This window comes from Sinohyriopsis cumingii, chromosome 1 (assembly GCF_028554795.1).
Source record: "Sinohyriopsis cumingii isolate HCF-2022 chromosome 1, ASM2855479v2, whole genome shotgun sequence".
Classification (NCBI taxonomy): Eukaryota; Metazoa; Mollusca; class Bivalvia; order Unionida; family Unionidae; genus Sinohyriopsis; species Sinohyriopsis cumingii.
The window spans coordinates 71,285,742-71,310,176 of NC_142961.1; the positions used below are offsets into that span (position 1 = coordinate 71,285,742).

General features: G+C 34.8%; 1 protein-coding gene across 3 annotated transcripts in view; it reads right to left on the minus strand.

The window, feature by feature from the left end:
* Positions 1-11,362: 11,362 nt before the first annotated feature.
* LOC149807093 (beta-1,3-galactosyltransferase 5-like) overlaps positions 11,363-24,435 on the minus strand; it is a 42,062-nt gene continuing 28,989 nt past the window's right edge. For 2 of the 3 annotated variants that reach the window (XM_089961857.1, XM_089961848.1), the window contains one exon: positions 11,363-23,674. The gene's annotated coding sequence lies outside the window, so the exon portion shown is untranslated. The remainder of the gene's footprint in view (positions 23,675-24,435) is intronic. The other variant, XR_016421780.1, reaches the window with a different exon arrangement.

Consider the following 24,435-nt stretch of genomic DNA (forward strand, 5'->3'; position numbering starts at 1 on the left):
ATTACTTACGTGGTTTTAGCTTATTACATTCTTCTGTGATAGATGAAGGGATAGACTGTTTTACTTATGTGGTTTTAGGTTATTACATTCTTCTTTGATTGATGAAGGGATAGACCATATTACTAATGTGATTTTAGCTTATTACATTCTTCTGTGATAGATGAAGGGATAGACCGTATTACTAATGTGATTTTAGCTTATTACATTCTTCTGTGATAGATGAAGGGATAGACCGTATTACTAATGTGATTTTAGCTTATTACATTCTTCTGTGATAGATGAAGGGATAGACTATATTACTCGACGTTTCTGTATCATTATCTGATTGATGCATTTAAGTCTGTATTCAAATGCCATATGTCAGGATATTACAAGCTACTGAATATTAAAGACCAGCCGTGATATCATAAACTCAGAGAATGATTTGAACCTGAGTTTTAGCTTTCAGCATTCAAAAGTGGCATTACAAAAGTACGGCCTTTTGGACTGGCTAACAAAATCTAACACTCAGGCTCAATCTTGGAAATTCTATGATCTCCAGTCCTAGTTGTAAATACAAGCCATTTCATTAGATGTGATAAGGTACAATCTTTGTGTACTATTTAAAGTACTGCCTGATATCTGGAAGTTTTTGTTTCCAGATTCATACTACATGTAACTAGTGCAGAAAGAAACAGAATTGTACTCCTTTATTACAGTTGCTTAAGTACATTTCAGTGAACACTTTTCTATATAGTGTCTATTTTGGAACAGCGGATGTTGTGAATTAGGTTATTCTGTATATGGTTATTATATCCATATGTGGCATGGATTAAACAGATCAAAAATGATTTCCAGAGGGTAAACAAGCTCAGCCAGTCAGATGCAAAATCACCTAATTAGTATGCATGGATTTCACTTATTATGGAACTCATCTGAGATCTTCATGATGTAAGAATATATAATCTAACTTTGATCAAATTTGGATTGGAAATGCAGAATGGTAACAAGCTAGGTTTTCAGATTCATTATCAGTATGCCTGGATCTTGATCATTATCACACTTGTTTGAGACCATCATGTTATAAGCATAGTCAGAATCAAAACTGGATCAGAAATATGGCATCTAGAGTAGTAACAAGGTTAATCAACCAGATGCAAGATCACCTTGTCAATATGCATTGATCAAACTCCTTACAGATCTCATCAGTAATGGAATTATAGGACTTTTAGATATTAAATATAAACACAGAGAAAGTGACTATAGAAGACTATAAAATATTAATCTTAATATAATTGTATAATGTATTTGTTTCAAAAAATCCTTTAAATGTGGTACAATTATAGAGGTTTACCATCAAAAGAAATGTACAGGGTTTAGATTAGTAACACAAGCAACAAAAACATGAGAGAATACACAGTATAGTAATATGTTTGTGTAACTATGAATTTTAGTAGTTAGAAAAATTTCAATTGGAGAATTAATTTGTATTCAGACAAGAGTTTCCATGCTTAGTATAGTAATCACTTTTAACCACAAAAGGAGATAACTGTATTTTGAGGAAGATGCAAACCAGTCAACAGTATTGAGGATCTGGAGGAGCAGTACAAAGCATGTAAGTTGATACTGATGCTTGACCACCACATCGGCTGACTTTGAAGTAAGAAGCTCAGAAGGGCTTAACACACCAGAGAAAGGCATTTCACCATACCTGTTGCTGATGGTCCAAAACATTGGCAGACTGACGAGCAAACAACTCATAAAGGCTGAGTGTGCCAATGAAATTTGGTATGCCATATGGGTCGCTGATCATAAGTGAGAAGACTGATGGAGGAGCAGAAGGTTCATAAAGCTGAGAGCACTAGAGAAAGGCATGTCACCATACATGCTGACAACCTTGAGCCAAGAAGGAATACCTGAAGAACATAAGGGGCTTGTATGGCAAAACACACCAGGGTAAGGCATGCTGCCATACCTGCTGAGAAGCAGAAGTCTCATAAGGCTGAGCATGCTAGAGATAGGCATGCTGCCAATCTGGCAGAGGCATGTCAGCCTAAAACACTGACGGAGCTAACTGTCGAGTCCTGCGCTACTAAGCACTACATAGGCAGCTTTGATAGTCCTAAAGAATATAAAGGGCCAAGGACTATTAAAAGTATAGAGCTGAAGTGTCCATAGACAACAACCCCAACAGAGTCGACGACACATCAACCCTGCTAGAGCTGGAGCCACAAGAAAGGATGGCTCTGGAAGAAGAGATAAAAAACACAGGAAGTGTAAAGTTACGGAACCTATGTGCTAGATGAAATGATCCATACCAGAGGCAACTAGTGAAGAGATGAATGACCACAGAAGTGGAGTATTGCACTAGAATAAGTTAGACCACTGCGTTAGCATATGATGGGTATGATTGTTCAAACTGTGCATGGCCACATTCACTAGAAAATTGAGGACTTTACAAATCTAGGTTCAGGATGGCAGTTTAAATGATAATTGAGGCTAGACTTCAGAGAGGTATGTATGCTACCACTGCATTAACCTATTTTTGGAGGGACCTGTTCTAAAAAAGCACAAAAGTTTCATTAAGACCATGCACTGTTTGAAATGCCAAGCTAGAGTTCCATACAGCATATGTTCAAGCCAAAACAAGATGCAAGATCGCTGCCAGCAAGTATAAAGAAGCATCCCACAGTGCTTTGATCTTAAAGCTGCTGCCAGAAACAAATAAAACCAAAGTACCAATAATATTTTATAACCTTTACGGTTATGATCAGCATCTAATGCAGGTGACAGAAACTGCTATCATGAATGACATAAGAGTCATTCCACCACCAAAAATCTTATGATTCACATGTCTTAAATTAAGTAACAGAAAGAAGCAAAGCCAACATTTTTTTAAAAATTCAACAAATAATTTAACTCTCTAAGTTATACAAGGACATTTTAAGAGGAAATTACAGTATTAAAAATTAAATCCAAAATAATCCTAAAACATTCTAACAAATGCGAAAGAATTGAGTGTTCTGAATGAATTCCAGGTTCTTGAGTGTGTTCATGATGCAAAGCCTTGATGTACCACAGTGGTAATGACCAGAATCCTTTGAATAAATTCACAATTATCCCAGAATATTTTAGTCAAAACAGTAATCTGAGCACTTTATAATTCCAATTAATAGTCCAAACAAATGTTTTTTCTCAAATTATATCTAAACACATTAAACACATCTTCAAACTGATAGTAAAACAAGAACATAGGAAATAAGAATTAATTAATTTATCAGCTTTGTCCTTATGGCTCCACAGAGCAATATTTTCCTACTTGACCCATGTAGCAAAACTTCCTATGACCTATGACCTATGTCACAATACCCTGCATCACAACAGAACCCACCTTTCTGAACCATCCAAAGGGAAGTCACCTCAAACTTGTACACAGGTTCATTACTGGGGTTAATTTTAAACTTGTAAATACATATTTATAGCTTAAATGCAATCTACAGACATGCAGCAAAAATTAAAAGACACAAAATATAGATACACATGTACATAACATAGCATTTAACATTAGCCAGCTAAAGTTTATTGACAGCTACTATTTCATACCAAGTGCTCTGGTGGCGCTGGGTAAAGACAACTTTGAAATAATAAACCAGTATACTACTAAAGACCCACCCTGGAAGCCCTTAAAGCAGAAAGGAGTGTACCACTATGAATGCATGGATATTACCAACAAATTCAAAGAAACCTGCCTACCTCCAATAATAGTGTTTACAGCTCACTTAGAAGAACCAGCATAGCCGAAGTGGAGTATGAGCTGTCACAGAATGTGGGCTGCAGTCACACGCACCACCCTAGACAATTATCATGATGTCTTCCATAGAGCAGACATGCTGCTGTTAACCGATATGCAGATGGCATTCAAGAGAAATTTGACGGTCTATAGACTATACCTAGACCACTACTATGGTTCCCAGGGTCTTACCCAAGATGCATTGATGAAGACCAGCTGCATCCAAACAAAAAGTCTTGATGGTTAGCCACCAATATGCCAAAGCCAACAACCTAGAATGTCCAGTGTATAAGTCATAAATAGGAGCAGACCCTCATCAAGTGCATAGATATAAGCAACATGTATGGTCACAACCCAAAATTTGCCAGTAGGATACTTTAAGTGACTCCCAAAAGAAGATCTGGACACCGAACCATGGGTAACTGCGACCACAGATGGTGAAACCGGGTACCAAGTCGAGGTGGACATATAGTGTCCGCCAGAGCTCCATTACAAATTCAATGACTATCTGTTGGATCCAGAGCAGATGCAAGTACCCCAAAGGTTAATGGGTGAGTGCCAGAAGAACTTACTCAAAACATTAAGTAAAAAGTATATCAGAACATCCAAACTGGTCCCCAACCTAGAACCATGTGATGCACCATAAAATGATCCAGCTATGTGTGAGAAACAGAATGAAAATAATGCTCATTGGCATTTAACAATACTTTCTGAATACTAATGAACAAGCTATATTTTGGTAAAACAATTGGAACTTATCAAAGTGTCTACTGACACCAAAGGGTGATTAAACGTACTTAAAAGGTTAATAGCCGAATCAGTGTACAAGAGCAGTCACATGTTTGAAGGAGAAAACCTGATACCTTCTCACAGATAAACCCACTCATGTAAACAGACATGGTAGGCCTAGAGCTGGCCAAACATGTCAAAAATATACTATGATGTACTACAGACAAGGTCTGGACCATCCATGTGCTTGCTATACACGGACATGGACAGTCTATTGTTGGACATAAAAGTACAGATCTAACAACATACCTGATGTTATAACGTTAACAATAACATGATAAAGTATGTCATGGTTGATGAAGAGCTGATGAAAAGTGTAAGGTTTAGATATACTGTGATCACCATATGCAGCACTGGAGAACAACTATAAGTATACATAGTGCAAAATATAAGCTTCTCATTTTTGGACATAAATAAAATGGATTGCATCGGTCGGAATAAGTATGCTGTCACATGGGCAAAAAGACCTGCGAGTCTGTGTTCCAAGATGCAGTTGGGTTTCAACGAGAGGGGACTAATAACCGGGACAGTACCACTCCATATAGTGCTAAATGGGTCTTTAAGGTTAGAGTTTTCAGGGAGTGGATGCAAATAACCTGGATTGTACTGCTCCACAAACAGCTGATTCGTATTTGCACCAAGGACAGGAGAAGGTTGCCACACTGCTGGAAAGAAAGCCAATAGCTTGGACTGTACAGCTTCACAAATGACTAGTATGGATCTCCAAGGAGAGGAGCGCCATGGCACAGAAGATGAACTCCATAACCTGGACCATGCTGATTAAAAATTGTTGGTTTGGGTCTAACATACTGCATTTAAAGCTGTGGAGTTTGAGTATCACTAGGGATGACCATGAGTTCTACAACCACCTATCAGGAGGGTCAGTGCAAAGGCGAAGAGCGCCCTTTAGTGGTGGCATTGCAGAGGAGCTGGGTTTTGAATGATGATATCGCTTGCATGCTGTATGACCAGTTAGATAATAAACATAGGTCTGTCCATCCCTGAAGAAATATACCAGATGAAAAATTATAAACATCGGCCAAGCAGATGAGATCAGTCGTGCATTTTTGTTGATCCTAATATTGTTGAATGGGTTTTTTGTCCTTTAACAATTAAGGCCTGGCAAGATGAGCTTGAGGCACCAAGGGTTCATCGTTATCATTTCAGAATAGACGGTTTTATTAGAGTGATCACCAATAAGCCTGGTTGTTCCACCATTTTAGACTTAATAACATAGAAATGACAAGTAAAACACGCCGTACTGCATACAGAATCTGTGCACCATGATGCAGCAAGTTAGACGGCGTACTGGTAACCAAACAGTCTTACAGCGAGCACATGAGTAAACCATTGGACCAAGCCTTGAGCCATATAAATGGAGAACCTGCAAATCCAAACTGTAAGAGAGGTCAAAAGCCTGGTAACATTGCATATAAACTCGTGACCCAAGTTCACCAAAAGCAGTTTTGTCAAGGCAAGGGGACCATATCTGTAAGTACGGGTTAAAGTGTTGGCAACGGATGCAGCTGTCTTAGAGTCTAGAGACCCTACGTCATTGTACCCACCAGTAGTATCAGCAACAGATATAGCTTACTTAGGTGACTCACTGCTAACCAACGATGAGTCTCATGAGGTAAAAAGGAGGAGCACCTCGTTAGGTGTTTCAGCGCCTCAGAAGGGTATTGATATATCGTGTGGTGTGGGCAGGTATATTTGCCACAGTGCCAGCCTTTTTAGCCACTGTCAGATGTAATCCTGGTCCTGATGGCCAGTTCATTAATGATGCTGAAACCTTTCCAATAGTCACACGGACTGTAATTGATTCCAACATGCAACAATTGTTATCTAAATTTAGTTTATATTGTGTGCTTTTCTTTTGTCCATAATTGTAAGTTGTAAACAACATGTTAGATAGCTAAAGTTTGTCCATGATTGTAAGTTATAAACAACACACTTGCTTATCAAGAGTTCATTGTCAGTATACGTTTTTCCATTAGAAATCTTCACATTTTATAACATTATATGACATGTGAAAATTTTTAAAAATTTGGATTTGCTAAACAAATAATTCCTTCCTGTTGCGGTCAAACTTGCTAATGTACAGACTGTAAAAAACCTCTGGAATGCGATCAATGAGGCAGTATGGGCTTATGCCCTTAAATAATCTAACGATGGATTTTAAGATTTTGGCCTTCGTTTGGTGCCTGAGAACACTGGTGTAAAAGGATGGGTAGCCTAAGTATATATTGGTTTTTACCATTCTAGCTATCTCAAGGTAGTTAATGACATCATATTCAAGGGAAATACCTGTAATAAAGTAGGAAGCCATTGGGCTGATGGTAATTAGCACATGTACATAGTCATTAAACATCAGCTCTAAGTTTAGCCTATGTGCTAGGCCAGACTGTCAAAACAGCAGGTGTTCAGTTAAGAGTTCAAAGTTCGATGGAATATAATATTGATCACCACAGGCATCTAATATGGCAGATGATATGGTTGAATCTTTTACGCCCTTTCAGATTTACATCTCAACTATACAATGTTTATGGTTTATATCCTTCCGTATGTGGAGTATTCCCTTCTTTATGGGTGAAACCGATTGTTCTAATAGCATCTCCAGACGTCAGCATCATCGGTGCTGGCTACTTCATTGCCTTTAAGTTTGACTGTTATTTTTTATTTTATTAGGGCTCAACCTAGGTTGTTAACTACATACATATTTTTATCCACAATTGTATAGTTTTAGTGGTCGGAAACACCATCGGCTTAATGGTCAAACTTGGAGCAACACCCGGACTGCCTCTGGTTCCATGTCATGGCCTAATGCTTGGAGCATGGGGGTAGCTCGATAAGATACTGCAGAAAATATCCAACATTCTCAAAAAGCTTTGTTGTAAAGGCGGGGTTTGCTCTTCCAGGTATTATAGGAGGGATCATACCCTTTTTGCTAAGGACTGATGGAACCGATGTTTTATCGTGGTGGCTGAATACTGGCCTGCCATGTCTTCACTTAGCATGGCGGCAAAGACTGTTCTAGTGTTTGGTGGTAGGCTTGCATAAAGCTTATTTCCTTTTTTCTATAATACATTTCTGAAAGAATCCTTTAATTCAAAATTACTAAGCCTAATTTGCTTGAATTATTGATCATTATTATTGTGAACGGAAATATTTAAATTATTGTGACCTTTCATAACACTATACAGTGTATACAGATTTTGAAAACTTTTTGTGCAAAATAGCAATGTTTCAAATGGTTATCATCGTTCCTCTCCTTCTCCTATATTCTAGAAAAGAAAAACTTTTGAAATAATTTTTTTTAAAACCTAATTTAATAATAAAATATCTGATTTGGAGAAAAAATTTACTTTTTTTGCACATAATTTGTTGCTTAAAATTAGAAATCTGCATGTGAAAAGGAAACACAAAATGTACATCTTTTTAAAAAAAATGATTCCTATTATTTAAAGTTATTTTACCAAAATCTTAATGCAAACATTAGTTAACTGTTTATGGTAAAAAGCAAAGTCAAAACTTTCAATCCTACTGCATATTAATTTGTGTAGCAAACTGGAAAATTGGCATGAGAAATCAAGCATTAACTACTGTTAAGTTTCCAATTTTCTTAAATTAATAGAATCTGGAAATTTTAAAAATATTTTTGTTATTTACCTTAAATTGTACATTTTTTATTTAAAAAGTTTCCTAATTGTTAAAACTGTAAGTCTGTAATGTAAAATGGAATTTCAGCATGCTAAACTGAATGTCTGTAATTTAGTCATAAAACTGACTTTGATTCAACCTTTCACAAATATAATTATATTTTGTATGCTGAATTCCATTTGAATAATATTCTTGGATGCTGTCATTCTTTGCTATTTTACTTGTATGTATCATGTGATGTGCATAATACATTTATATCATGTTATTGTTGATCTGTGCTATAAATCCTTCATACAGCTCTGAACAACAATTTACCCTGTGTCCTTGACATTTCCTTTCCCCGGATTCCTCATTACTAGGATTATGCCATTTACAATGCTGAATCTGGTTAAAAACTAATGCATATCCATCAACACATCCTTTAAAATTTGTTCTCACCCAAATTATAAAAGAAACCAGCTACTGTACCGTGGCCTTTGACTTTCAAATCAGTAGTGATATTTACCATATATACTCGCATATAAACCCGTTCGTGCATAAGCTGAACCCCCCCAAACTGAACAGGTATAAACATTAAAAAGTGCATGACCCACATATTAGCCAACCCACAACTCCTAGACATCACAAGATGCATGCGGTGAGTTCTAAATGCATTTATTTAGGCAAACTTATATTAACAAAAAGTACACGTATACCTATCTCAGGCTTGGCAGGCATGATTATTAAAAAGAAATGGTATAAACTTGTTTGAAAGGAATTTATTTAATCATCTGTTTTCTTATTCTTTCTGCCTAATTTAGATTTGTGTATAATTTGATCGAACGATGACAACTGAGCAATTGTGATTTGCTGTAACACTACCTCTCCTTTTTGATTCAATTATTGTTTGTTCATGCATTATTACATTGGAGATTTTATATAAGTACACCAGTAATTACGTTTTTATTTTGACTTGAAATTGTAAATACGTAACTCATTAAAAACTGATCCTTGTATGACAACACAATGAACAACAATACGGTTTGATTCAACGCTCGCAGTTAGGCTACTGAACAAATTTACATAATGGTGCCACCGCATGTACATTATAGGTTTGAATTCGCGCTGAATGAAGTACATTCCACTGAATGAAGTACATCCCTTGTAGTCGATTCATGGGCACCACTGCACTAAACTTCAATGATATCTCCAAAATACAATAATGAAGTTTCAGAAATAATCCTTCTTAAATTATGCTAATACTGTAAAAGTTGAGTTGTACTTTGCTTTGATGTAAGCGACCTTACACCACTCCCATCACCTCTTACCCAATGAGAAAAATAAAAATCTTCCAAATTTTGGGGTCACTCCATGCCTACCTGCCGATTTTATAATATCTCCCGATTTTTGCAGAGAACTCCTGATTATTACATCTTCAATTTTCAATTCTCCTAAAAAAGAAAAGTCCTACATAAATAGATATATCGTATGCAATCCATGAAAGCCATGTTCTGTTGTATCACCTGTAAATATTGTCATGACGAAATAATTACCTTACTAGAAAGAATTCTCTTCTTCACGTCACTCACATAAATTTATGATTTTTTTGTTCATCTACAACAATACACAAATCAGAAAATAAACCAGAACAAAAAATAAACCACAACAATAAAATTGTCGGCAATTAATTTCAATCCCAAGAATGATTCCCATGAATGCTATAGCTCCATATAACGTAGCTCCATTCCCACCAAAGAAACTTATACGACTGAGTACCTGGCATTTTTACACCATATATACCAAATATATGAACCTTAATTACCATCATTAAATTAAAAGGAATGAAAATACATACCATGCAGCATGTGTCCTAAAAAAACTAATTCAGAATACACATGTTTTATAGTAAACAATACTAAATACCTTATGAATTGACAATAAGAGAATAAGGTCAGATATACGAGGGAAAATAGTTACCACATGTATGCTACCGTGAGGCTGCCTATTTAGGTACATTTAGTTCAGCAAAATTGGTAATCCTTTATTTGCCAATCAACTGCTGGTGCTTGCATAACACACGGTAGTGTAGAACATTGTTTCTTTGAATCATGATGGAGGGCCAGTCATTTTCACAAAATAGTTACATCGATAAGGATTAACTTTTAATCAGTCGTACTGGCTTTCTTGCTTGTTTATTTAAGACTAACCTTTAGCTATTGTGTAGTTGGCAAGTACTGGGGGAAAATAAGGTGCATTGCAGGGAGAAACCACGTGTGCTAGGCGAATTATGCCCATATTGTGAATTTCACCCAAGAGATCGATCAATATTTAGTGAAAACAAGGTTATAAAATGCCGTAAAAAGCATCCCGATTTTAGGTCCAAATCTATTTTTTTATTTAGTCTCCCTACTTGGCTTTTGAAAAGTTGACAGGTATACCTTACACCCTGTTTTACAAAACTATGGTAATCGTGCTAATATTATGGAATTACACATCAATGTACTGGCATAGTTGCCAGTCAAAATTCCCTCTTAACACAAGCCAGTTTCAGGGTTTTAATGATTAACTGGCCTGTATTGCTGTCGGAAAGCAAATGACTAATCCACCAACAAAGGAAATGCCGAAACATCAATCTTTAAATTGTGTGGAAAGTTGTGATTTTGTTCAGCCAAAACACAAAACATAGATTGATGATAATCTTAGTTGATCTATGAGAATTTTAGCCTTTATTTCTACCACACTTCATGAACATGTAAGTTATGCTGCTTAAGTGCACTGTACAATTAAACGTGTGTACCTTTTCAAAATTATTACCTCAGTTTGTAGGATCACTTATATCATTGAAAATGAGTAACTTATGAGCGCATGAGTCAACGTAAATGAAAAAGCTATTAAGAACTGACTGAAATGTTATCTAGAAGAATGCAATTTGGTTGAAACAATAAATAAAGCAAATCTTCATCTAATATGTTTGGGAATAAATAAGGACTTAAGTGACACTATGCACAATTTGCATTGTGTCAGTACTGTACATTATAGTTCAGCCTGGACTCCCGGGTAAACTCAACTGGCCAACAAATTATGAAGTCTGCATTTACCTTTTTTTATTTTCATGTTGGAAAAATCAGAAAATATGCACATGCAAAATAATAACAAAATAAATCATAGTACTTGATAACTGTTTAATAAGTGTCGGGTCACTGAAAGAAGAAAAAAAATTCATGCATATATTTTAGGACACAGAAAAAATTATTTTTTTTGTGTCCCAAGATTTACAGCCTTTTACAGTAGTCAACAAAAAGACTTAAAAACTATCAAGTTTAGACATTTTCCTGTGAACAGGCCGACTCTCTTTTTCCAGGTCTTTATTTTTTCCTAAATTATTCAGCTTATACGCAAGTCGCAAGTACATACATTATATCCCATTGTAAATGTCATAACATCACAACTTTGTCTAATTCAATCCACGCATGGCAATAAGGTAGTACTACCAGGTAAAAATGTAAACCATTTACCACCCACCTAAATTTAAACAACTGCACCTGTGATCTTAGACTCCAATCTCCTTGGCTGTTAGTCTCAAGGAATATTTCTCCCTGACCCCCCCCCCCCCCGATGCATTTGTGGGCAAAGTTTGACAATAATCCCCGCATGAAAATTTTAACCAAGAATTGATGACAGACACTGTCACTGCTATGTGTTGCATTTTATAACACAAGTCATAGGCAAGGCAAAAATGTATATAGTTATCAAATTATATCTCAAGGATTCTAACCTAACACAAGATCTTGAGTATTCTAACATAATGAAATGAGTTTCATTACCCAACACAAGAAAGTTACCTAACACATGATCTTAATGATTTTAATGCTGTGAATAAAATTCCATTACCTAAACACATGAAAGTTTTCATTATCAAACACGAGTTTCATTAACACAAGAGTTTCATAACCTAACACAAGAATTTCATTACCTAACACATGCAAGTTTCATTACCTAAGACGAGTCTTCATTATCTAACATGAGAGTTTCATTACCAAACATGTTTCATTATTTAACACAAGAGTGTTTAATTACCTCACACGTGATAGCTTCATTACCTAACATGAGTTTCATTACCTAACACATGAAAGTTTTCATTACCTAACACATGAGCTAACAGATGAGTTTCATTAACACACGAGTTTTATTACCAAACACATGAATTATTTACCTAACACATGCATTTCAATATCTAATACACGAGTTTCATTACCAAACACGAGATTCTTTTAACAAATGAATTTTCATTACCTAAGAGTTTTTTTCCTAACACAAGTGTTTTGTTTACCTGACATGAGTTTCATTACCTAGCACATACATTTCATTACCTAACATGAGAGTTTAATTACTTAACACAAGAGTGTTTCATTACCTAACACAAGAGTTTTCATTACCTAACACAAGTTTTGTTTACCTAATGTAAGAGATTTTCATTACGCAACATGAGAGTTTTCATTATCTAACATGAAAGTTTCATTACCTAACACACGAGAGCTTCATTACCAAACACAAATGAATTTAATGACATAACACACGTTTTCATTTTTATGTGAGTTTCACTACGTAACTTATGAGAGTCTCATTACCTTACACATGAGAGTTTCATTACCTAACACAACAGGGTTACATTACCTAACACATGTGAATTTTCATTACCTAACACACGATAGTTTAATTACCTAACATGTGATAGTTTAATTACCTAACATGTGACAGTTTAATTACCTAACATGTGATAGTTTAATTACCTAACATGTGATAGTTTCATTACCTAACATGTGATAGTTTCATTACCTGTGATAGTTTCATTACCTAACATGATAGTTTCATTACCTAATACAATAGGGTTTCATTACCTTCCACAAGAGTCCTTTTTTGTTGCCGCCACCTTTTATTTAGCCAAGTTAGAAACTTTAGTATTGAGGTTCATCAGATTGTTGACGAAATAGTACAGCTGAACACCAACAAAGTGATCACTATATCAAACTTCAACCAAACATCAAGGCAGAAGCTATGAAAATAATGAAATATTATAAATTTCTTGAAGGTGTATGGTGCTTTCTTCTTGAATATTGAATTATTATAAAAACTGTAATAAAGGAGTCAAGCATTTTATTGTTGACTATAGGAAATGAAATGTAACAGTTTCATATGAATTTACCACAGCAACAATGAGTACAAGAGTCTAAAATACTTTCACTCAGATCAGTAAATTTCAGACACTGACCATTCATTTGTGTACGGTCCACCACAAATTTCTGAGACAAAAATGAACATTAAGGTAAGAATATAAATACAAACAGATCTTCACAGATATTGTCTAGTAAATTTCTGTGTAATATTTTTCAAAAGCATATAATATTCAGAGTATATCTATATAATATTATTAATACAAAACAACAAAAACTAAAATATAATGATAAAACTTGGACAGATAATGTACCGGGTAAGTAAATTTGTTCATTTTAATTGCAGAATACTCTGCACATATAAGGACAAGTTTTTTCCAGCCAACTTCTAGATTTCCACTCACATATTCTCCTCGCACCTGCCACCATCAACCCTTAATATCGTAAACTTTTCAACTTCTAGCTGGCTGCATTAGGGAAGCTGCACTGCAACAATTATTAAATAACATTTTCTTAAAGTAAGTACTATTGATTTGATGAAAAAAGTTATTATGAGAAATTGTGTTATAGTATTTTGCCACATGCATAATCCAAACTCTTTGCAATGTTGCTACAGCAAGAAAATTATGTCACAGGGATCTGTTTTTGCCTGTAGTGAATTGTACCTTTCAATATGAATATATCCATCAGCTTTAATGTCAGTACATACATCACTGTCCAACAAACTGAACCAAATGCAAAAACTTTTTAGAACCCAGGGAAAACCCCAGAAAGAACCACCAACCCACAAGAAGCTACGGGCAAGCTTTCTCACATACCAACATTGGCTGAATCCAAGCCTTGAACCCACAGAGACAGAGGTGAGATGGCAGAGATCCATTCTTCCTCCACCACTAATACTGGCCGCCATGTATATCCTATCGTGTGCCGAAAAATGGCGTTAAACCCTACAACAACAACAACAACATAATTAATAATTCACAAAAAGTAGGTCACTGTGACCTACTTTTGGCTGTGGTGGCTAGTACTCATAAAAAAGAATAGATCAATTGTTTCATGACTACATACAACAGTGTGAGAACTGAGCTAAATAAAATCATAATCTAATCACTGGAGTGTGAAAAGTAGGTCACTGCTACTTAATTTTTCTGCATGGTGAATAGTATCCTCAAAGATAAATATACCAATCAAGTTTCATGACTGCACATACAATAGTATCAGAGAGACTGCGCTAAATACAAAAGTTTATTTTACAACTATACCAAAATGGTGCCAGAAAAGTGATGCCTATGTCTAACCTTTGCGCTACAGGTGAGACAACAACAGAAGGAAAAAAACATCAAATTGGGCCTCGTGTAGTCCACCTGATTAAAATTGGCTCAGACATAGTTCTAGAGTGGTAACAAGCTCATCTAATCACATCTATGATCACTTTATTATTGTATATAGATCCTACACATATCTGAAACCATACAAAATCTTGATATTCATACCGATGGACAGAAAAAGCATGACTAACACCGGGCTACTCTAAGATTCTGAGACAGTTCATATAACAAGTTTGAAAAATTTCAGATAAAAAAGATACAGCTTCCAGTGATGACAAACTCAGCCAATCAGATACAAGATCACCTCAATAATGCTTGCATCTCAATTATTATCACAATAAGATGCTTGTTATCTCAATCATTATCAAACTTATCCAAGAGCTTAATGATATAAGTATATGTTCCAAGTCTGAGCAAAATGAGATCAGAAATACAGCCTCCAGAGTGGTATCAAGGTCAATTATCACAAGCAAGATAGCTTTGTTAATATGCATATATCTTGTTAATTATGAAACTTGTCTCATAACCTAATGATGTAAGTACATATTCCACTGTCTGAGAACCTAACGATACAAGTACATATTCCTGTGTTAGCTTAAAATCAGACCAGAAATATGGCCTCCAGAGTGGTAACAAGGTCAGTCAATGAAATACAATATCTCCTCTTTTATTATGGGTTGATCTCACTCATTATTGAACATGTAAAACATCTGATGATATAAGCCTACATTCCAAGTTTGTTGAAAACTGGATTAGGAATCTGAAATCCAGAGTGGTAAGATACAATTGATGATGGACAGGAAATGCATGACTGACACTGGGTTAAACCATGAGTTCACTTAACAATAGCACTGTAAAATATATGTAATGCATTGAGTCTGTGACACTCTAAGATTCTGATGCAGCTACACCATTCTTGATCCTACCTTCTTTTGGACATGGAATTTCAGTACTGGACATTATTCTGAAATATACAGGTATCACTATATAAAAAAACTGTTTATTTTTTTACATAACTGAAGTTGTGGATTTCACGGAATGTCTTAAAGGTCACATTTTGTCATGCAAGCATGACTGATGCACCATGACCTTCTTCTAGTAAGTAAACATTAAATCACAAAAAATCTACTCTTGCTATACATGGTTATCACAATGATTTTTAACTTTCATATGTATAAAGTACTCTCTACAAAAACAATTTTCTGGAATAAAAAGTACATTCCATGCTTCTCAGAACAATTAAATTTTGTATGCTTCTTTAATAGTACAATAAGTATCAACATAAAACGTACATATGCACCGGTACTATTATGTACCGTAAGTGACTATAAGAAAGTTTCCATTTCTCAATTTTTTTCTAGAGTTTTATTGTAAACTAAATCTTTGAATGGCTGTTCCAGGCCCTGGCAGTGAGTTTCAAACATTTATTTTCCATTTTATTTTAACAAATGATTGTATTTTTAGAAAATATGCATACATTATTATGCTATCTTTAATAAGCTGTTTGGAGAAGGCGGTGAAAAGTACATATCTTAAATTTCAAAAGGTCAATTGATAACTGGCCCTACAGCAGCCAACATGTACAAACTATAACCATTTGTCCACATATTTTAATACTTGCACATATTTATATTTTTCTTTCAAAAGAATCAACCATTTCAAATTCCAATCCCTCCTGCATATTACTCATCTAAATCTATCAAATCTCAACATTTCCAAAGCCTGTTCAAAACTTGTCATTTACTTTAGACATCTGCAGGATTTTTACAAGTGGAAACTTCTTTATGGGCAAATACAGTACACTGCATTTAAACAAAAAGCAAAAATACATTAACAAATAATTTCCAAAAAGGACAAAAACAACTATACAAACATAGTATCCTCTAATGATATACATGTATGTAGCTGTATTTCTCTTACAATTTACTTCATTAATTATCATCATTATCAATCTATATGAACAAAAACATGTATTTGTATGGGGTTGGATGGATATCATTACTCCCATTTGACAAGGGAGACAACCTAACAAATGAATTCCACCCAAACAATATGATGTGTTGACAATATTCTTTCCTTTTGTTCCTTGTACTGTAAGGGTGACAAAGAAAGCAAAATCTTTACCATAATTATATATAAATCACTGATCAGCTCTGAATGGGGAAGGGAAAAAAAGTTCAGAGGGAATCAACAGACCTAATCTAAGGAGAACACATACAAGGTTTCTTACAACCAGTTCAGATTTACCTGTATTAAGAACTCAGACAATATAAATAAATAAATAAGTTAATAAAATTTAAAAAATGTCCAGTACTTTTTGTGTAGTGAACCAGAATTTACTAAACTCTCTGACCATTTAGGTAGCTTCATATTTAATTCCACTAATACCCATTTCCACTGAGAATGAAAACAATTTTCCAAGGTGGCAGCTCCAATTTATAAGTTTAACTTTTCAAATTAGTTTTGAGGTTTCTTAATATTTTAAAAAGTTAGTGATAAAACTGCAAAATATAACTGAACCTGTAGTTGTCTGTGATCAATTACTAGAATTGTCTGACAAACCTAATGCAAACAAAATTAAATAAAACCAAAGATACTGATGGTTCTAATACCATCTGGATTATTTCTATAGTGATATGCATGACTGCATGCTACTTTGAAGTAATAGGACCAACTAAGAGCACGTGTTTCAGCTGTTGTACTGTTAACGATTCTAAGAAATACACTAAAAACAATTCTATTAATCATATGATCCAGATTTAACTTTTCACATGAGACCCCTTTTATGTTGAGCTCCATTTTTATTTTGGAAGAAAACTACATAACATTTAAGTTAATCTAATAGGTGGACAGATGGATGGATTTACCACAGACAACCAAATGGATGCCAAACTTGTGGCTATGTTGAGAACCACAGCAGACTGGAAAATAAATGCAGTAAAAGCTACCAGAACCATACATACTTATATACAAGATGGATCAAACTCCAAACTGCATAGACCCCAATCTAAAGACAATAAAGGTGCAGGCAGATCTGGGTGTAAGCAGTTTGTGATAAGTAATCAGTACCACAAACATCACCTCACCTGCTGGCACACTATGCAATGACAAATCAGGGGCTATGTTGTTGGACCTGACTTAAAAATGAGTACAGAAGGTAAGTGTTAAAAACAGTATATCTTTTATCAGTACAGTATATAAAACAGTATCTATTTTATCAGTACATTAAATAAAACAGTACATCTTTTACTACTACTACTTCGAGTCAAAATTATATCATATTTAAATTACAGATGCCATCAAACTACACTAATATAGAGGTATCCTCATCTTTAAAAGTATAAACCATTTCAACTTTTACAAATAAGAAGTATAAACCATTTCAACTTTTACAAATTAGAAGTATAAATCATTTCAACTCTTACAAATTAGAAGTGAAAAATATTTCCATCTTACAAGTGCAAAAGACATGTAAGATTGTCTTCTGCAAACAATCACCATTTAGGGATGCCATTGACACTAGTTTAACTACTGCATTCCTTCAAAAGAATAGTCATGAAAAAATACTTTAAACAATGGTGCACTGTAGTCAAGAAAAAAGGGTGGATCCAAATGGGGGAATAATATGTTGGGGCAGAAGATTCGGTATTTAAATATGGTAGTGCATTAACCAGTACATTCTTCATCATGTACTCACATGATGATGTTGACCACTGGTGACAAGGTCATGGTGGTCCATGCAATAGTACAAGGCCTACCCATAACGGGTTTGGCATAGCAAAGGTTAGAGAGCACATGCTCTCCCTGTTCAAATCCTACTAACATCTGTACCACACCTACAAGCTTTTCTCTCTTTTGCAGTGCAACAGACTAGACACAATTGCTGCAGTGTAACAGACCCAATCATAACTCGAGACAATTACTGCAGTGTAACAGACCCAATCAAAACTCGAGACAATTACAGAAGCAGTGTAAATAGACCCATTCAAAACAGTACAATTACTGCAATGTAACAGAGCCGATCATAACTCAAAAAATTAGCTCAACAAATTACATGTCTAGGGAAGGCAAGCCTCTTTGTCAATGACAATGACAACATCACGGAGTGTTCATAATACTATTTGAAAACCATGGCACAAGAGTTTCTTCAAATCTACTGATACCAAAATGGACATCTTGGTGGATTTGGTGGTAGGACTAAACTTTTAGTCTGGCACTGCAAAGACTATGTGTAAAATATAAGTTACAAAGAGATTTCGGAAGGAATGCAGCTTAAAGGCCAATCCATCCAAATAACCAAATTTACTATCACTTTCATTGCTACACATATATTAACTCCATTCTACCTCAAGATCAGGCTTTTAAGTAAAAAAAAAGCTGACCATAGCTGCCTGCATTTTGAACGTGCCCCTGACCTGTATTCCAAATCTGAAGAGGGTGGTATAAAATTGTATTGAAATAATAGGAATGTAAAAAAGTTCAACACTCAGACTAATCTAGGATGTGGATGGATGGATGGATGGATTGACAGGTACATGGATTCCAAGGTGATCATTGTGTAGATTTTCCATTAAGGCACACTCAATAAAACAAAAATAAAACACTTTGGCTGGATAAGAAACAAATATGTATAGAAAATATGTAGCCAAGTATAACTTGCCACTATTCCATATTCCTATGACTCTTTCAGCCAATCATAATTGGTTATGGTTTACATTGCACAACTTCAATTCCTTTTCAGAACAAAAATGGGATGCCAAAAATATCATGTACTAAATTTACCGAAAATAACTGATGACAATACATGCAGACAGTCCAAATTTGTTTATGACAAAAACCGACTCATGAAGAAAATGGTCTGAACATCTTACATCTTTTTAGCCCCAGTTTGTGCCTGATATTGTGTAAGCCAATCAAAAATGAATTTGCTTTTCAAAAGTTGCTTTTAATTAACTGGAGACTAGTGACTAATTAGTCCAAGGATCATTATGATTTCCAGGCCTATAAGACCTCATTAGATTTAATGTATAAAAAGGGATGTATTGCACATGCCTAAAACCAACACTCTTTTCAAGCAAACTTATATACAGTATTAATGATGACATATGATGGAGAGCTAAAAGTGCAACACAACTAACGATTATTTCAGAAACACTTTTTCTCACTACAGTGATGACAATATTAATCTAAGACATAAACACATTTAATCCCATTACCAAAGAAGAAAATGAAATGAAACCTAAGATACATGTCTGTCTATACATGTATGATGTTGTTGTTGTAGGGTTTAATGCCATTTTTCAGCACATGATAGGCTATACATGGCGGCCAGTATTAATGGTGGAGGAAGAACCTGGGAAAACCCCAGAAAGAACCACCGACCTACGAGAAGCTACTGGCAAGCTTTTTCACATACCCACATTAGCCAAATCCGAGACTCGAACCCATGCAGACAGAGGTGAGATGGCAGTGATCCGTAACGGAGAGCGCTTTAAACCACTCGGCTTCTCTGGGCCTCTATACATGTATGAAACTTTTAATATGACAATTATTAGTGTTGCTGATACAGAAAAACTTGAGGATTCAGGTAATACTACATTAAACATTAACAATTCTGTTCAGAAACCAATTTATTTTCTTCCTTACCACAAGTGCAAGCCATCCTAAAAGACTGGACTGGATCTGTAATTTAGAAATAATGTTACTGTGCAGAAATAATGTTTTCTTTCAGTTAGAGTGACCTTTAATCTCTGAATCAATTGACATTATGACAGGCACCTAAAACCATGGAACATAATAATTTGAAAAGCGTGAGTCAATACCAGAAAATGAAGTTATGTAAGATGGGATCTCTTTAGAGTATTAAGGATATTTCTCAGTGCAGGGAAAAAATAACAACTGGCTTTAACATCTAGCCATAGTTGAAAATAAGTGGCTCCACATTTTTTCTTGACTCTAATTTGTGACCATTTGGAGCCATAGTGGCTAAGTGGTTGGCTCGCAATTAGCAGGATGCAAGTTCAAATCTGCTCAGACCAACCCAAGTTGGCTGCCTATGTGTTTCTTTAGGCAAGGCACTCCTCCAGCTGATTTTGCTCTAAATAGTCTTGCATGTGATAATGTGCCAATAAACACTAATCCACCAGTTCCCAATTAAAAGTTTTCTTCAATGTCATTTGACAGGATATTGTAAAACCAGACAGTAATTGTCCACATTTTCTGAAATTTCATTATCTTTTCTTTCATGACATAAGCTTCTAAGGCAGTTGATCTTTCAGATGATAAACTTAATTCCAGTGGAGATGTAGAAAATGTACATTATTCAACTGTACATGTATAAGTAAAATAAACTTTTTGACTGATATATAAGATCTATGAATGCAGGTAAATTATTGTATAGTAGCATGGCTTCCAACTATTCTTTGCTGCAACCCTAAATTTGCCACAAACAGGACCTGACAACCCTCAGGCCTATATGATTAAAAAAATGTCTTCTCATGACCCTTCGCAACCCTAAAGAGGACCTCCTACTATCTGAGGTTTAGAACGGCTGATACTGAAGAATGCCTGAAATATATATGAACACACTTTGTTATCTTATGAACACTTCTGATGGAATTCTAATGGAATGTACACACTCTGAATGCAAATGGTTCAATTATTGTATTAATTACTATACCTACAGACAAGAGATAACAGAAGCTATCCATTTATACAAGAATGTATTTAGAAGAAAAAACTAGTGTGACCTCGCTATAGCACACTCCATTATAACATGAATTGGGATATAACTTGATCATGGTGTGGCTCCCAAAACTTCATAAACATGTATTTTTCTCATACATGAAAAACAAAATTCTTTCTTAAAAGTATGAAAATTAAGGTGTAAAAAGTTTAGTATCATTTTGGGGAAGAGATCGTATATGAATTCTAATATAAGATGATTGTGGTGTGGCTTCTGAAATTTTATATACATGTATTTTCCTCGTACACAAAAAAAGTTTTTTCTTTTTAAAAGTACAAAAATTTACATAAAAAGTTTATTCAGAGATTGCGCTGGGCTTTGCCAATGGCACAAATTGCAAATTTCTTATTCCTTATTGGTGACAAAATATATCATCTGGTGATATTTTTTTTTGCAACATTGTTGGCTGTTTAAATGTGTATATACAATCTTGTGTTCGGAGCAGACAAATTCAGAGGCACCATGAAAGGAAGCTGCAAACCTGATATAAAATGCACTGGAATCTATCTCCTTGTTACATAAGCAAATAGTTCATATTGACAAACCATCTTAACAGTGCACTGTTATATCATAATCCGCTTATGCTTACAACTGGCCTGAGTACTGTATGCTGTGATACACTCAAATTGTCTTGTTATCAGGACTAGCTACAATCGACCAACCTTTGAAGGCAGGAACAGTAACAGTTACCAATGACCAAATGATAGCTAATTCCTTTTTTTAAATGTACCCAGAAAAAATAGTTTTGCTTCAACTTCAAAGAAAACCGACTACCTTTGAAGAACCAATAGTTCTGTATAAATACTAAGCAAATGAAAAAATATTCAGCCTAAATCAATGTTTTACAATTATTTGATGTTGCCATCACAATAAGAAATGGACATTGTTTGTTCCTCCAAAGCTGTCTTTTAGCCATGATTTCAATAACAGATGCACCCTTTATCAATGAAAGTAGACTACAATCTTCAATAAAAACAAAGAACCTTTCACCAGAGGAAGTCAGCACCAAAGTTAAATAAAAGCAATGGAATCTGATGGATTCTTGCATTTTCCAAAGTGACTGGAACATGTTTATTTTGCTGCAAAAGTTTCATTTTTGCAGGAAACAAGTTTATGCTTACAATCACTACCAATAAAGGCATAATACACAATTAAATTTCCAATCTTTTGAAACAACATATATCTGGCTGTCAAGTTAATTGAAGATGGGGTAATTTGTTCACATTTTTATTTCCCCATGAACAGCCTCATCCCCTGGGAAGCCACAGCAAGATGATGGCCGTGTCCAGCTGACCAAAATCTAGGTCAATTTTAGTACATGTATATGTAGCATGCAAACAACCATAGCCATATGCTACTAGTGACAATATAGTAGTGAATTGTTTACAGACAATTGGATATAGATCAAATGAGGACTACCATTATTCTATGCATGTGTTATTTGTGTTTTGTAATGTGATGTGACTGATACATGAATTTTATAACATGATCTATACTCAAGTTCATGGATATTTTTATATACATGTACAGTAATTAACAGATCATGGATTGTACTACATAAAGGTAAGTTGTCAATAACGTGTATTTCAGACTAGTTTGTCTTCATTTAATCAAAAACATGTATATTTGTGCCAGCTTTTATTAAACCCCACCCCCACCCCAGACATTTTTTGGGGGGGTACATGCATCATTTTCAACATTTTCTTCAGCTAACTGACTTAGTTGGTTAAAAACTGGTTTGGTCTATAAAATAGATGGGTTCTATGCAGCCCAACCACTGTGTTATAACAGGGTCACACTATATGTACATTTGCTTCTAGTCTCAACTTCCATCAATATTTTTTCTTCCTGGATCTCAATTTTTGTGGCAGATTTAAAAAAAATACATTTTTCAAAACTTAAATTCATGGGTTGGAGAAGGGATCCTGTTATTTCTACAACAGGTTAAGTGTTCACTGAACATCAGATTTCTAGCAACCATAAATTCTATGAAAATTAGAATGACATGAAAAATAGTGAAAATTCACAGTATAATATGCATCTACTCTCAGACCTAAGATCAACTCTCAGACGTAACACTTTCCATGGAAATGAAAACAGCATTCATGGAAAAGAATGTTTTGACTTGTGAAAATGAAGGTTTGGTGATTGGTGATGACTTTGATTTTTTTCCATTATATATTGCATCCCAATTCACAGAAACACTTGATCCATTAAGGCCTAACATGGAGCTCTGAAAAGAAAAGAAAAAAATTATTTTTAATGCATAAACACAGCATAAATGTAGCTCTTTATATGCACGTCGATGTCAACAGATTGCAGTTTCTGAGACTTTTGTTAATAATAAGCAACTCTGAAGACTCCCAATGGTGAAGTGCAATGCTTTAAACAACAGCCTAACTTGAAACATCATTTTTGCCCATATATTGCTACTATTAAGGATTTTGTTATATCTTTCTAAATGCAGGTATATTTAATTCTGTGAAAATGTTGATTTATATTGCTTATATTGCATCAAACTGGAGTACAAAAATTCCAATTTTCACTTATTTTCTGAGATCAGGTGTGAAAATTATTTCAGCAGGATTTCTGTTGGTAGCAATGTAATTTATGATATTTGTGATCATCAAATAGCACTAAAATGAACTACTAGTGAACATTTTATTTATTTTCACCTTCCTCTCCGAAGGGAAAACAGACACAAAAGTCAAAGTTTTACTTTGATTATTAATACATTATAGTGAAACAAAATGGAATGGGAAATGTCATAAAATAAAATCAATGCAAGCCAAAATGATTTTTGCATTTTGGGCCTGTTAGGTAAAACGTCAGACTCTATGGTGACTATTTGACCCCAAAAAGTACTTAGCACAGACCCTGTGAGTATTCAGATTCTCTAACATATGCACATTTTCATCAAGTTGACAAGAGAGTTAACAGCTCAACTATTGTTTGTTCCACACAGCAATATGATTTTTATCCAATCTGTAATAC